Source organism: Neltuma alba, unplaced genomic scaffold (assembly GCF_004799145.2).
Source record: "Neltuma alba isolate B1F8T4 unplaced genomic scaffold, ASM479914v2 tig00013563_pilon, whole genome shotgun sequence".
Classification (NCBI taxonomy): Eukaryota; Viridiplantae; Streptophyta; class Magnoliopsida; order Fabales; family Fabaceae; genus Neltuma; species Neltuma alba.
The window spans coordinates 117,372-130,306 of NW_021637765.1; the positions used below are offsets into that span (position 1 = coordinate 117,372).

Here is a 12,935-nt window from a genome sequence, read left to right on the forward strand (position 1 = left end):
ACCTCTACTAAATCATATATACACTCGTTATTTACCGATACAAAAAGTTTTCCCCTAATTTGAAAATATATATAAACTTCACTTGGAACTAAGCTGTACCTCATCCAAGCCTATCGACAACTAATTATTCAATTATGACAATTGATTTCAGTTTAATCGAATGGAAAAAGCTGGCTTTTCTGCTTGATATGGTATTTCCAAAATAAAAAATATTAATTGCCATCAGAGTCTTAGATATTCAGGTCATGATATTTTGATTATTGTGAAACTTCAAAATAGTATATAGACTAAAATATACATTTGGTTTTTTAGTATTTCAGTTTAACCCCTCTACTTTAAAAGTATACTTTTAGTCTTTTCATCTTAAATTATTAATCTTAAATTATGTTTTTTTATGACAATCATGATTGTTTTGAAATTAAACTTAATATGTTAATATTTAATAATGTTTTATCAACATTCAATAGTTCAATATTGTCATTTTTTATTAATAGTTTTAGGATTAGAGAACTAAAAGTTTACTTTTAATGTTAATAGACTAAAATAAAATATTGTATAAAGTTAAAAGACTAAAAGTATATTCTAATATAATATATATTGTGAAAAGTTAGAAACTTTCATTTTTAAATTTTTAATAGAAAATAAATTATCGATCCAGTTTTTAGTTCTATTGGGTCAGTTGACCAATTTACCTAATTTGATATTCAATGGATATATGAACTTTTTATTTTACAATATATATACATAATTTTTTTTGGCCAGAAATATACATGATGGCTTTAATTTATAGAAAATAAAATACTCCTCCGGTCCTTATTATAAGACCCCATTTGACTTTTTATTTGGTCCTAATTATATGACCCCAATCCATTTTGTCTCTTATATTTATGCATTTTTTTCCAAGATAATCCTTCTAATAATGATAGTTTTAGTCAATATACTTAATTAGCAAGGATATTTTAGGAATGACAACACTTATTTATTATAAATAACCAACTTAACTTACTTCCTTAATTTTCTCAATAAGTTAATTGTGTCTTATAATTAGGACCGGAGGAGTAAATAAGTTTCTTTATTTATGAGAAATTTTTTTAATTTTTTTGTACATGATGTATATTTATTTTTTTAATGATATTAATTATTTTTTAAAATTTTTCTGCAATATTGTTTTATGAAAGCACACAATTAAAGGAGAAGAATCGTAATAATTAAAACAAATTTGATATTTCATATGATATTGGCAAAAAAAAAAAAAATCATATGATAATATCTACAAGTAATAAAATACATAGCCAATGTCACAAAATATAAATACACACATACAATGCATTTTTGTGTAACTAATATGCATAATTTCCTATCCCTTCGATTGTCCAACACCTTTGTTTTTTTTTTTTTTTCTTCTTTCGGACCAGCTTCCAACACCTTTGTTGGAAGTATTGGAAGAAGAGGGATTTATGTTGTTAGGTATTAAAAAATGGAGATAGAAATGTGCAAAGTTAAGGGAAAATTGTTAGTTTTAATAAAATCAAATTGCATAGTACATCAAGATGCCAAATATAACTGCCACTCTCTTGCATTACAACTTTTTTAGTACCCTATACAAATATCTACATTGCTCTTCTTTCTTATTAGGTGAGTGTCCATCTTCCATAGCTTGAACAATATCCAATCAATTCTTAGCAGGTGAAAGTCCATCTTCTATAGCTTCAACAATGACAGCCATTACCTGCAATGATAATTCAGAATCAAGTAATTCAGTCATTCAATCCAACAAGTTCTTTATTTATTTATTTATTTTTCCATATAATCAACTCAAACAAAATATACCTAGGGAGAGTTTATCTCACATATCTCTCATGCTTGCTCCCCCATATAAAGATGCTTCACTATCAGTCTTAAAGAGTTTGATTTCTTTTTGTTCAATCCAGCAAGTTAAGTGCCTGCTTTTCTTACTATGATGGCTGAGATGGAAGCAAGTTCTGATTATACTCCTCCGGTCCTAAATGTAAGACCCTTATACTAGTGTGTATAAGGGTCTTACATTTAGGACTGGAAGAGTAGCAATTTTGAATTGTACGATGTGATAACTGACTTTAGCTCCTTCAATATGACAACAAGATCTGTTTCCTTCAAAATGGAAACATGTTTTGTTTAATATATAGTTAGTTCAATATGGCCATGGCATCTCTCGATTGCTGTAGCTAATTTCTTCAGTATTATGACACAGATCAGGTATATTCTGCCAAATTTAGTTAGTCCAAATATTTTATATCACTTGTGTCTCAAAACAACCAAGCATCTTTTGCAGACACTCAACAACATCTTTACCTCAAAAAGTTTCAAGTTCGAATGTTTGGCTAAAACGTCCAGGGCAGCAGGTATTGGCATACCCCTACAAAGACACAAAACTTCAGCATAGGTGATTGGTTCCCATATTCAAATCTCAAATGTAACTAATTAAAGAATTAGACAGAGGTTGGAATATAGTTATCAGGTTTTTCATTAGGATTATACATGTGCAGAAACTTTTCTAAAGGTCAGTAATGTAGGGATCGTGCATACTTATAACTTCCATCGGAGAGATTGACGGGAAACCTAATGATAATGCAAGTCCTCGAGCTTTTTTCCCCCCAAAACAGATCGGCATATTCTATCAGCACTAACCTTTATGCAGAAGATCATAACATTTGTCTATAAAATACTACCAAATTAAATGTACCAAAAGTTAAACCAATCGAAGTCATATATGTGCAGCATGAAGGAAAAAACAGGGAAAATCATTTGAGCAAATAAGCACTCAATAGTCAAAGAATGAGGAAGGGAGTGATGGAGAAGAATGACGAAGATACAGAGGAAGAGGTGTAATATAGATTACCTAACCATGGGGAACCGCGGAGCTTCCTGTCTGCGTGGGAAATCCCTGTTCCGAAGGGTTGGCCGTGATAGGATGTGGCAGAACGTGAAATCGGCTGGGCGAGGTCAGAATTTAAAAGCTTCATGAGGCTTTTTGTGAGCTCTCAGATCAACCGGACGGATAGAATTTAAATTTTCCGAGGGACAATGAGAAAAAGGCCGCTGAGAGGATCCAGACCCGAACCTCCCTCCTCTTCGACAGGACCCTTTTCTCTTTCCGCTCTGAAGCTCCGCCGACGCATTCGCCTGGCGCTTTTGATTACGCACATCGCTTGCCCAGTCCGACGAATCCTTCTCAGTGAGAGTTCGTGGTGGGTAAGTTGCAATTTGTGGCCTTCTCTTCTTTTCTTTTTGATAGCACAAGAAGCTATTTTATCCCCGCATCTACGTCTTTCTGGGGACTCTCTTATTATCGGTGAAGCTTGAGCTCTGAAGACTACGTTTCTCGACGATCCTGTTATCATCGTGTTTTGCTTCGATTTGTGGCATGATGCTTCCCATGAGCATCAGATGCAATACTTGTGGGAATTATATCTATAGAGGCACCAAGTTTAACTCTCGAAAGGAAGATGTGATAGGCGAGATGTACCTGGGAATTTAAATATTCAGGTTTTACTTTAAATGCACTAAGTGCTCAGCTGAGCTGACGACCAAGACCGATCCGCAAAATTCTGATTATGTTGTGGAATGTGGGGCAACGAGGAATTTTGAACCCTGTCGTGCATAGGATGAAGATGAAGTAAAGGTGAAACAGAAGAGGGAAGCTGAAGAGATGGGAGATGCCATGAAATCCCTAGAAAATAGAACTTTGGACTCTAAAAGGGAGATGGACATCCTAGCAGCCCTTGATGAGATGAAGTCTATGAAGTCGGGGCATGCCACTGTCTGTGTTGATGCAATGCTGGAGGCCTTGCAACGCACAGCAGCTGACAAGGAGAAACAGCTGGAAGAAGAGGACGAAGCACTGATAAAATCAGAGTTTTCTCAAGCAAATCAAAAGAACGTGGCAAGAATGCGGGATGAAGATTTAGAAACTGATCGTTTTATTGTTAAGCCTTCAATGGGTTGGTGAAACATCTGACGATCATATCAAGAGAAGTAGAATGTCTGAAGAGCTTCCAAGCATAGCAACTGAAGCTCTGACAAAAGCTAATTTGGATAATTCTGGCAACCCAGAAATTCGTAAGGTTCGGGGACTTTTGGGGAGCAAAACCTTTTCATCCTTTCGTGAAGATCAACGTTGTCAAGAAAGCAGCCGAGCCCAAAATTAGCACAACCAGTGGACTTCAATTCCTATGTCAAAGCTACAACAGGGATGATGATTAGTTTTAGTGTGTCATAGAAAGAATTTCCGTTTATTTCTTTTCTTCTTGTTTTTTTTCCAAATAGGACTTGCTCCAATTCAATTGCGACCATAGTTTAACCATGGATGCATAGTTAATGAAAGATCGGAATTGCAACTTTGTTTGTAATGGTAGTGGGAATCTGACACAACCGAGAAATTCTTGTATATGCCCTTTTTGATTTGATTGTTTTAATATTTATTTTTGTATAATACGAAACAAAGTGAGTCACACAGTAAATAAACGTTTTTAGAAGATTTCACACCATAAACAAACACCACACTCAAGTGGTTTGAGGCACTTAGACGTTGACCAAGTAAATACAATTTTCAAAGAGGCTCTTCAAATAACAGTTCAAAATTTACTCTTAAAAAATAAATAAAAGAACAGCTCGAATTTTCCCATCAAAGGACCGTATTAATTATCAGCCCCAAAATACAAATAGACAAATAGGAAGTGGTCAGTTGGTAGTAACAAGTAAAAGTAACCCGCGTTGAGTTATGGGCTATGAGAAACAATTGACAATTACTGTAGCCCACCACATACCATATTAATAGTCAAAAGGTGGAGTCTCCGTGCTATGAATTTACAAATTTACATGAAGCTGTACATAATTGTCGAGCAAGTAGCTCAGGACTGCAGCAAAATCAATCCGTATTGTGCAACACTTCTCCATATTAAACATCAACAGTAACTAAGAAGAGTATTGTATTATCAAGACTTCCTCTCTTTTTTATTAAAAACTTTTTCCAAGTGTCAACTATATCATCCTATGTAACTATTTCACCTGCCTGACTTCAATATGGCCCTACTGCATTATCAGCGAATTAGAAGCCTTCATATTTTATATCCATTGCACAATAATGAGTTCCTTCCATGGAGAAAACCAAGAAAATTTTGACAATATCATGCCCTCACTGCATATCTCTTTGGAGCATCAAATATTGGCTGCAAATAAGCTTCAGCGAGACACACTATAACCCGATGGCAAGCCAAAGCAGAAGATGTAACAGTGACAATAGCGCAAGCCCAACAAAACCTCAGCATCAATATGGGATCTTTACTCGCAGATTTTAGTGCCTTGGAGAATATTACTTTAAGTCGCCGATCTTTAAAGATGGTAATATAATCGTATGCAGGCAAGGATGATCTAGCAGGTAAACCTGATTCCATGATGCTAGGTCCATTCGCCAATATTGCCTGGTAATACCGAGACACTCTGATTCCCTGTCCGAAGTATTTAATTACTCTCTGGCACATTACGTCAGCTATGATGTCACGAAGGTGTTGGCGAAAAGGTTTTGCCTCCTTGGACAACATTGCTTTGATTAATGATGCTCCATCCTGTTCATTCAATGAAAAGTAAGTCTGTTACCCAGTGCAGATTGTTTGAACCACGTAAACAACACCCATCACGCATAAGCACACTGCCTGCATACTCTGTATTTCCATTAAGAACATACAAAATCACCCAAACTAATCATGCAAGATTTAGTACAACAAGTGGACTCATTAACAGCTGAATTTTTGTTCAATTTTATATTTGATGCTAGGTTTAATCCATTGAAAAACTCAGGCAAGAAAGGAACCAAAAGAAACAAACTCTCATCCTCTTCAAACTAGCATGCACTGTAATCAAACAAATGTAGCAAGTAAACATATGTACATTACTAATCTACGATAAAGCAGATTCCACATTGAAATATTAACAAACTAGAATACACATCCCCAATAAGAATAGCGGCAAATATTTAAGCGTACGTGATAAACAGATCTTAGCAACTCACAGCAGTCATAAGAAGCCTTCTGAGCACAACACCATCTTTGGATGGTAAAAGCCTCATGACCAAGTTTGCAATATCAAATACTGGTACACCACCAGTCTTATTTGGTAACTGGTCAAGGGAAGTCTCATTTTTTGATCCCACTGATTGTAAGGCTTTCCTGGACAAAAAGAAAAGCATCAGAATGAAGAAAATGCTCTATCCATCAAATAATTGGAGCATTCTAAAACAGGCCGCCATGAGTCCATTAATTAGATGAGGAACGCTGCACCTCCTTCTCTACTTTTTCTCTTTTTTTAAAGTTGAGAATGCTTCCTGGACACCTTGAGTATATGCCAAATTTAAAACACATTGCTACCATGTGCTGAGTTTTCAGATTAGACCAAGAGAGGAAGGAAGAGTATACTTTGAGTGTTTTTTTTTTTTTTTGGCCCCCTGGGGGGGGGGTTGTTCTCCGCTAATAGCCCTCCTATAACTTATTCCACAACAGAAAATCTTAATTCTGAAAATATTTAATGGTACAAATTGAATCATGGTAGGAGTACTATGGCATGCATCGAAGAAGGTTTCTTCAATTTTGAGTTTTTATTGGAGATCCTGACGATAGCATACACCCAAGGTTTATTCCTTTGAAAGTCATGTCATATATGCCCAGATTTCATACCAACACTTACTTCCATCTATAGCAGTAACCCAAGATGCATGTTGTCAAACCCCCCCCCCCCAAAAAAAAGGATACACTAATACCAAAAACAAAAAATTTTAAAGCACTAATTAGAAAATAACCCATCCCAACTTCAACCCATTTAATAATGCCTGATCAAGCCCTTCCTGTTTCATTTTTCTTACCCCCAGCCCATTACGCCAAATCAAGCACAATGAAAAGAAGCCAATAGTGAGTCATATCAACATGTGTATTCGTATTATTACAAGTTGTACTTGTCCTTTATTCTCAATCAATTAAGTCTGAAACAGAGGACTATGTCTTTTATTATATAATAATTTACACATTTAAAACCAAAACGGAGGAAAAAGGATCATTATGTGGAAAATTGTTATAACATTGCAGAGTTAGCATCAAAATTGAAATATAAACGTTTGAGTAGTACAAATAAGGCCCAAAAACTTCATAATGAACAATCCATGACATAATGATTTCATTTAACTCCCAACATACCTGGTTGCACCTACCCTCAAGAAAAGGGAAAGCCTTTGCCAGAGGAACTCTTTCTTTCTGTTTAGTAGCACCTAAACAGGAGATAAAGAAGTTGAGGGAAGAGAAATCAAATAGAAAATTTGAAAGTAAATACTAGGAGATCTTAACGTTGTAAGAAATATTAACCAAAAACAGCATTCAATACACACAACGGTAGACTACGATACATGAATCCATCAGGACCTTTGAAATACTGTTAAATAAAAATTTTAAATGAAGCACAGCCTGCAAACTCTTACGGTTAAGATTTTCAATTTCTAAGTCATTGAGATGGGAAAATTACCCTAATTCATACAAAGGTATGGTTAAACCAAGATTCATATATCAAAATAGAACTTTGAATTCTCAGCTTATTTATCAAAAACGCTCAGCCACAACGGAATGATAAAATGTTATGGTACAGCAGATTAATGAAACAGAACGCATGTTTATGAGACTCCTTATACCGAATGCAATATATTCCTTGATGCTACTGAGTTTTCTGTGAGAAGTTTTTCGAACAACAAAAGGATATGCAGCTTCAAAGGTCTTAAAGTTTGGGTCTGCAGCTATAGCCAAACCTGAATGTTCAAAAGCAAAATTTAAGTTGACAAAAAGAAAATGAAACAAGAATATTGATAATTCAATAAAACACTATATATTACTAGATGTTTATACATGCATTACAAAGAACTACTCATAAGCATCAGTGTGATGACAGATGTGTGACCCATAGTCATGTATATAGGATCTTCACACTTTACCTTCGAACGAAGCGAGGGAGCGCAAGACAAGTGTATAGTATGGTGGCATACGGAAATGATACTTCAGTGCTACGGACCAGATCTTTCCTAAAACCTTCAGGAAAATTTACTGTGAGATATCAGTGACTGAAGAGAAGAAACCCTATTGAACACCTCAACAAAATGACTAAAGCTAATTTGCTCAAATATGAATTGTTAGACAAATATAGCTCATAAATATATATGCAGTAGGAAGCTCTAAAATTGGTTTTGTTATCATGAAACAATTTTCAGCGTCAATATTAACAATGGCATACGGCAAATGACAGATTTGATTTGTACAATTTCAACAAAAGTACGAACTACAATGCTGACATCAATTACAAGCTTCCATTTAAAAATAAAATCATTCAATAAAAATAGTTTATGGATTTTATATTGATAAACACATGGCATCTTTCGGAACCTGTTTCATTCAATTAGGTACTAACAAACAAAACTCAGAAGCTCATTTTTACATCAAATTCTTTTTCTCATTTTCTATCCTTAGTCCATATTTCCAATCCAACGTTCTACAAATTATGCAATGATATGTCAAAGAGCATCCAATCTATGGTTATTACAATTAATCAAACAAAACAAATTGAGGGGAAAAATCACAAACATCTTTCATCAGAAGAAGCATGACAGTTATTTATGTTTTTTGAAAAAGGTACTCAACAAAAAAGACAAAAAAAAAAATCAGGAAATCAGATTATCTATCACAAAGTTAGTATTTAATTACTTTGAGACGGGATCAACAAATTCCAACATTTGCAAACATACAGAGTTGAATCCTCCTATTATTATTGCACATTCTTTTTCTGTTGAGCCTAATAACAAACTCACTTCTACATAGTACATTCTTTTAACGGCAAGGTGAGAGCACTTCTTTCTATTAGAAGCTTTATGGAACACCGACTTTGCCTAGTTCATAAGTGCATTCACCATCTTTTCTGTTATAAATGAACTCACCCTGCTGAACTTCACATCTGGTATGCCGTCTCTGAACTCCACTTCTCCCAAGGCATGTTCCAATTCCTGCAATTTTGTAACAGATCTGAAAAGTTAGTTCTATGAAAATGAGTTTCAAAATTAAAAATATGCAATGGTATCATGACTAAATGCTGAGGCCTAAATATTTTACCAAGGTTACAAGTCGGATATTTGTCCCAGGCCTCACAACATCCATATAAGTTAGAGCACGAACAAGGGATGCCCAGTCACCATTTACTATATGAACTATCGAAGCAAGCATAGCAAGCTGGTGCTTTTTTTCCATTTGACAAAGCAAACCAAAATCTAGAAACCTACCACAATAAATAGAAGAAAACAATAAGTAGTTAATCGTGAAGTAAAACCAGAATCTACTTTAACTGAGAAGGAGCAGACAGTTACCCTATTTGTCCTGAGGAAGTGTAACGCAAGTTTCCAGGATGCGGATCAGCATGCAATAACCCAGTTTCAAGAAGTTGCACCAATGTTGCCTCAACACCTTGTTGACCTGAATGAATTGGTGTGTAATATAAATCAATATCCCACAAAGAAAAATATGCTCGGTCATCATAATGAGGAAATAAGACACCAAGGCAGGACAATTTTTGGTATAATCAGTAATTTGTGGTTGACAAACAATTCAACTGAGTAATATGGGATTCAAGTAGTAATACAATCTTTTTACGGCAAAATAAAACTAATACAATCTTAGAGAATATTAAGCTTATCTTCATTATTTTAATTCAGAAGAACCCATCCGTGTTTCATTATGGACACTCTCTAGAATCACAATGCCAGAGGTTCCCTTAATACTCAAGGGACAAATTTATTGCGCCCCCCCTTTATCTATGCAATAGAAAATGACTTTGATGATGCAATTGAATCCAAGAAATAAGATAAGTCATAACTCAAACAATAAGATAAATAAGACGGGATTCCTAAATAATAAAACTTATTTTATAGACAACTCAATAATAAAGACCCCTAAAACATTTTGTGAAAAATTAGCGAGCTGATGTTCAGACCTTTATAGATTGCCCTGATCAATTTTTACAAAAATTTCCCCAACAAAGTGACAAATCAATCTCGATATACACTGTTGGTTCATAGAACACTAGATTTGAAATAGATAATCTCGTGCTGTATCATATTTATAATATGAGAAACACTATAACTCACATAAATAAGCATCAGGGAATAATGAATATACATCTTAGCTCACTATTTACACTTAAATAAAGGAAGGCACAAAGGTTGAAGACACGGAATTTCTCCCTTCAATCTCTTAGCTTTGCATCAGGAGTTGAACTCCTTTTTTGTTCTTTAGTTGCCTCTCTCTTATTTTTTTTTTATTGGCCAAAGTATACATTTAGTCCTCTAACTTTATAGAGTTTTGATTTGATCCTTTAACTATAAAAAGTATACTTGTAGTCTTTCAACCCTAAATTGTTAACAAAAAATGATAATATTAAGATAATAAATGTTGATAAAACATTTAAGCTAAGATACTACCTCTGGTCCTAACTATAAAACCTTGTTTGTAGTCTACAACCAAAGTCTTATAATTAGGACTAGAGGTAATATGAAGTTTAATTTTCAAAATAGTCATGATTATTACAAGAAATCATCATTTAAACCTAATGATTTTAGGGTTAAAGGACTAAATGTATACTTTAGCTTTTTTTATTTTAACCGCACTAAGTCCTAGAAACTAGATAACTTGTAACTCAACAAAATAATAAGATATATCAGAACTTCCAACCTAGCATTACTCCCTTTAAGAAACATAAACTACTTATCAAAACATAATCAAGAATTCAATAACCATATGGGTTTTTGGTACAAAGGCCTGTAAATTGTACCATATTTCTTCCAAAAATCAATTCACATACTTGCATCCCACCCTAATACATTATATATAGCCCTACTGCAACCCTTTAGAGTAACCAATTCTGTTCCCTTCCCATACCTGCACGCTCATCCTCTCTCTTCCTCTTGTGTGATAATTTCTGTCACTGCTGACTCTGCCTACTACCACAACTAAACCTATTAAAATTGTAACAAAAACACCTAATAATAAATAAGACACATAATAACATATTATCCTGCAACAGTTTTACACCCATGCAAAGACAGAAGTTGTAATTATTTCATTTGTGCTCGCATACCAGATCAAGAAGACGCCCCTTTGCCTCAACTTTCTGCCTTTCCAAATGTACAGAGTCATTTCCAGCAGAGTTTCCAGTTGATACGGAGAGCAAATCTGTTGGACTTTCACCAATCATCCACTCCATGGTGAGAACCCGTGTTCGACTTAGATGTTTAAACACTTTTGGCACGCTCATAAAAGCAAAGGGAGAGTGAACTTCCTGATTGTAGAAAAAACAAGTCAGTTGAGAGATAAAGTTACTGTGAGGTTCATTAAAGCCAATTCTACCTTAAAGTTTTAACGGTTAAGTGTTGACCAGGAATTAATATTTTTAACAGGTCGTAAGACAATAATGTTCAAATTATTATGCGGCAAAAAGAAATATAATGTTATCCAGAAGCTACTGTTGACCAAATTTCAGTTTACAATTCTACTTTGGTCAATAGTATACAAATCATTTCAAATTTCCATTGCAAAATATCTTAGTAGGATCTACATTGACTTTCACAGCTTCATCCTAGATTCTTGTTAAGTTCTGAAACCATATTTCAAATTCAATAGCCCACATACAATATTAATTACCTGAAACTTTGAAGCATTTGCAGCCTCTAAAGTGTAATCTAATTCGCCAACAAACCTTTCCCCAGCTCATCAGCATATAAGCGAGGATCACTCTTTCTCTTGGCAAACTTTTGCACTAGACCTAGCTGAAATAGTTACACCCAGTCACTTAAGAAATTTAATCCTGGACAAAATAATACAGATATCAAGGCAATAGAGATCAATACAACACCCCAAGGCGAAGGATGAAGATATCCCGCACCACCACATGATGCAAATTTGGACGCTGAACTTTTACAGCAACATTGGTTCCATCAGTAGTACGGGCAAAGTAACCTAGGAAATGTAAAGGTAGTTAAATGAAAAATGTAAACACAACACCACTTATATTTAATCAAGCAAGGCACTCCTATGACAAAGCAAGGAATTACCTGACCAAATGAGGCAGCAGCTACAGGTTCCTCAGAAATGTAGCTGAAGAATGACTCCACGGGAGAACCTAATTCTTCCTCAATAATCCTCATCGCATCGGCCTTGGAAAAGGGGGGGATTTGTTCATGCAGCCCAGATAACGCCTGCAAGATGAACTCAATTGGAATATGGAAAGAAAGGCCAATGCATGTAAAAGATATAATAATCTATTCTAGAAACTGTGGTCCATGAAATTTTGTAGTTCAGAAGCTGTTCAATAGCTTGAGATAAAATTTGAACCCTCCAAATTAAATTTCAAGAATCCATATTCAAGTTTGTTATTTTTATTTTTATTTTTTTTTTAGTTAAGAATTCATTTTAAAAAAATTGACAATTAGAAGGTTATATTTATTTCATCCTATGCATCTGTAAAAATAAAAGATATCAGAATATTAATAATAATAACAAAAAAATGCCTGTGCAATTTTAATCTAGATGCTCCGCATTAAAGGATGAGCATGAAATCCAAATCAGAGAAACTACAAAACGCCTTGCCAGGCGTATAGTATGTTGCTACAAAAGCATAGCTGCATAGGTCTAAAACACGCCACATACGCCAAAAGGTATGGTATATAACAGTAAATTATTATCATCTAATATACAGTACCACTACCTATACCAAATTTCAAGGGGAAAACAGAAGTCCTTAAACTTAAATACTTAATGTACATTTTAATCAAATTATAACAATGGAATTTTAAAATTTAAAAAAGTTCAAAATGTTGATAACAAGAGTTA

At 34.5% G+C, this 12,935-nt stretch overlaps 1 long non-coding RNA gene and 2 pseudogenes across 1 annotated transcript; 1 reads left to right on the plus strand and 2 right to left on the minus strand.

Moving 5' to 3' along the window:
* Positions 1-1,499: 1,499 nt before the first annotated feature.
* On the minus strand, positions 1,500-3,294 carry LOC114738235 (uncharacterized). Its single transcript, XR_003739512.1, has 3 exons — positions 2,879-3,294; positions 2,332-2,395; positions 1,500-1,729 (listed from the first exon to the last, which is right to left on the minus strand). It is a non-coding gene; the product is annotated as an uncharacterized LOC114738235 (long non-coding RNA).
* A 30-nt stretch (positions 3,295-3,324) lies between these two features.
* LOC114738236 (splicing factor YJU2-like) lies at positions 3,325-4,187 on the plus strand (annotated as a pseudogene).
* A 520-nt stretch (positions 4,188-4,707) lies between these two features.
* Positions 4,708-12,250, minus strand: LOC114738224 (uncharacterized protein sll0005-like; annotated as a pseudogene).
* Between the last annotated feature and the right edge of the window lie 685 nt (positions 12,251-12,935).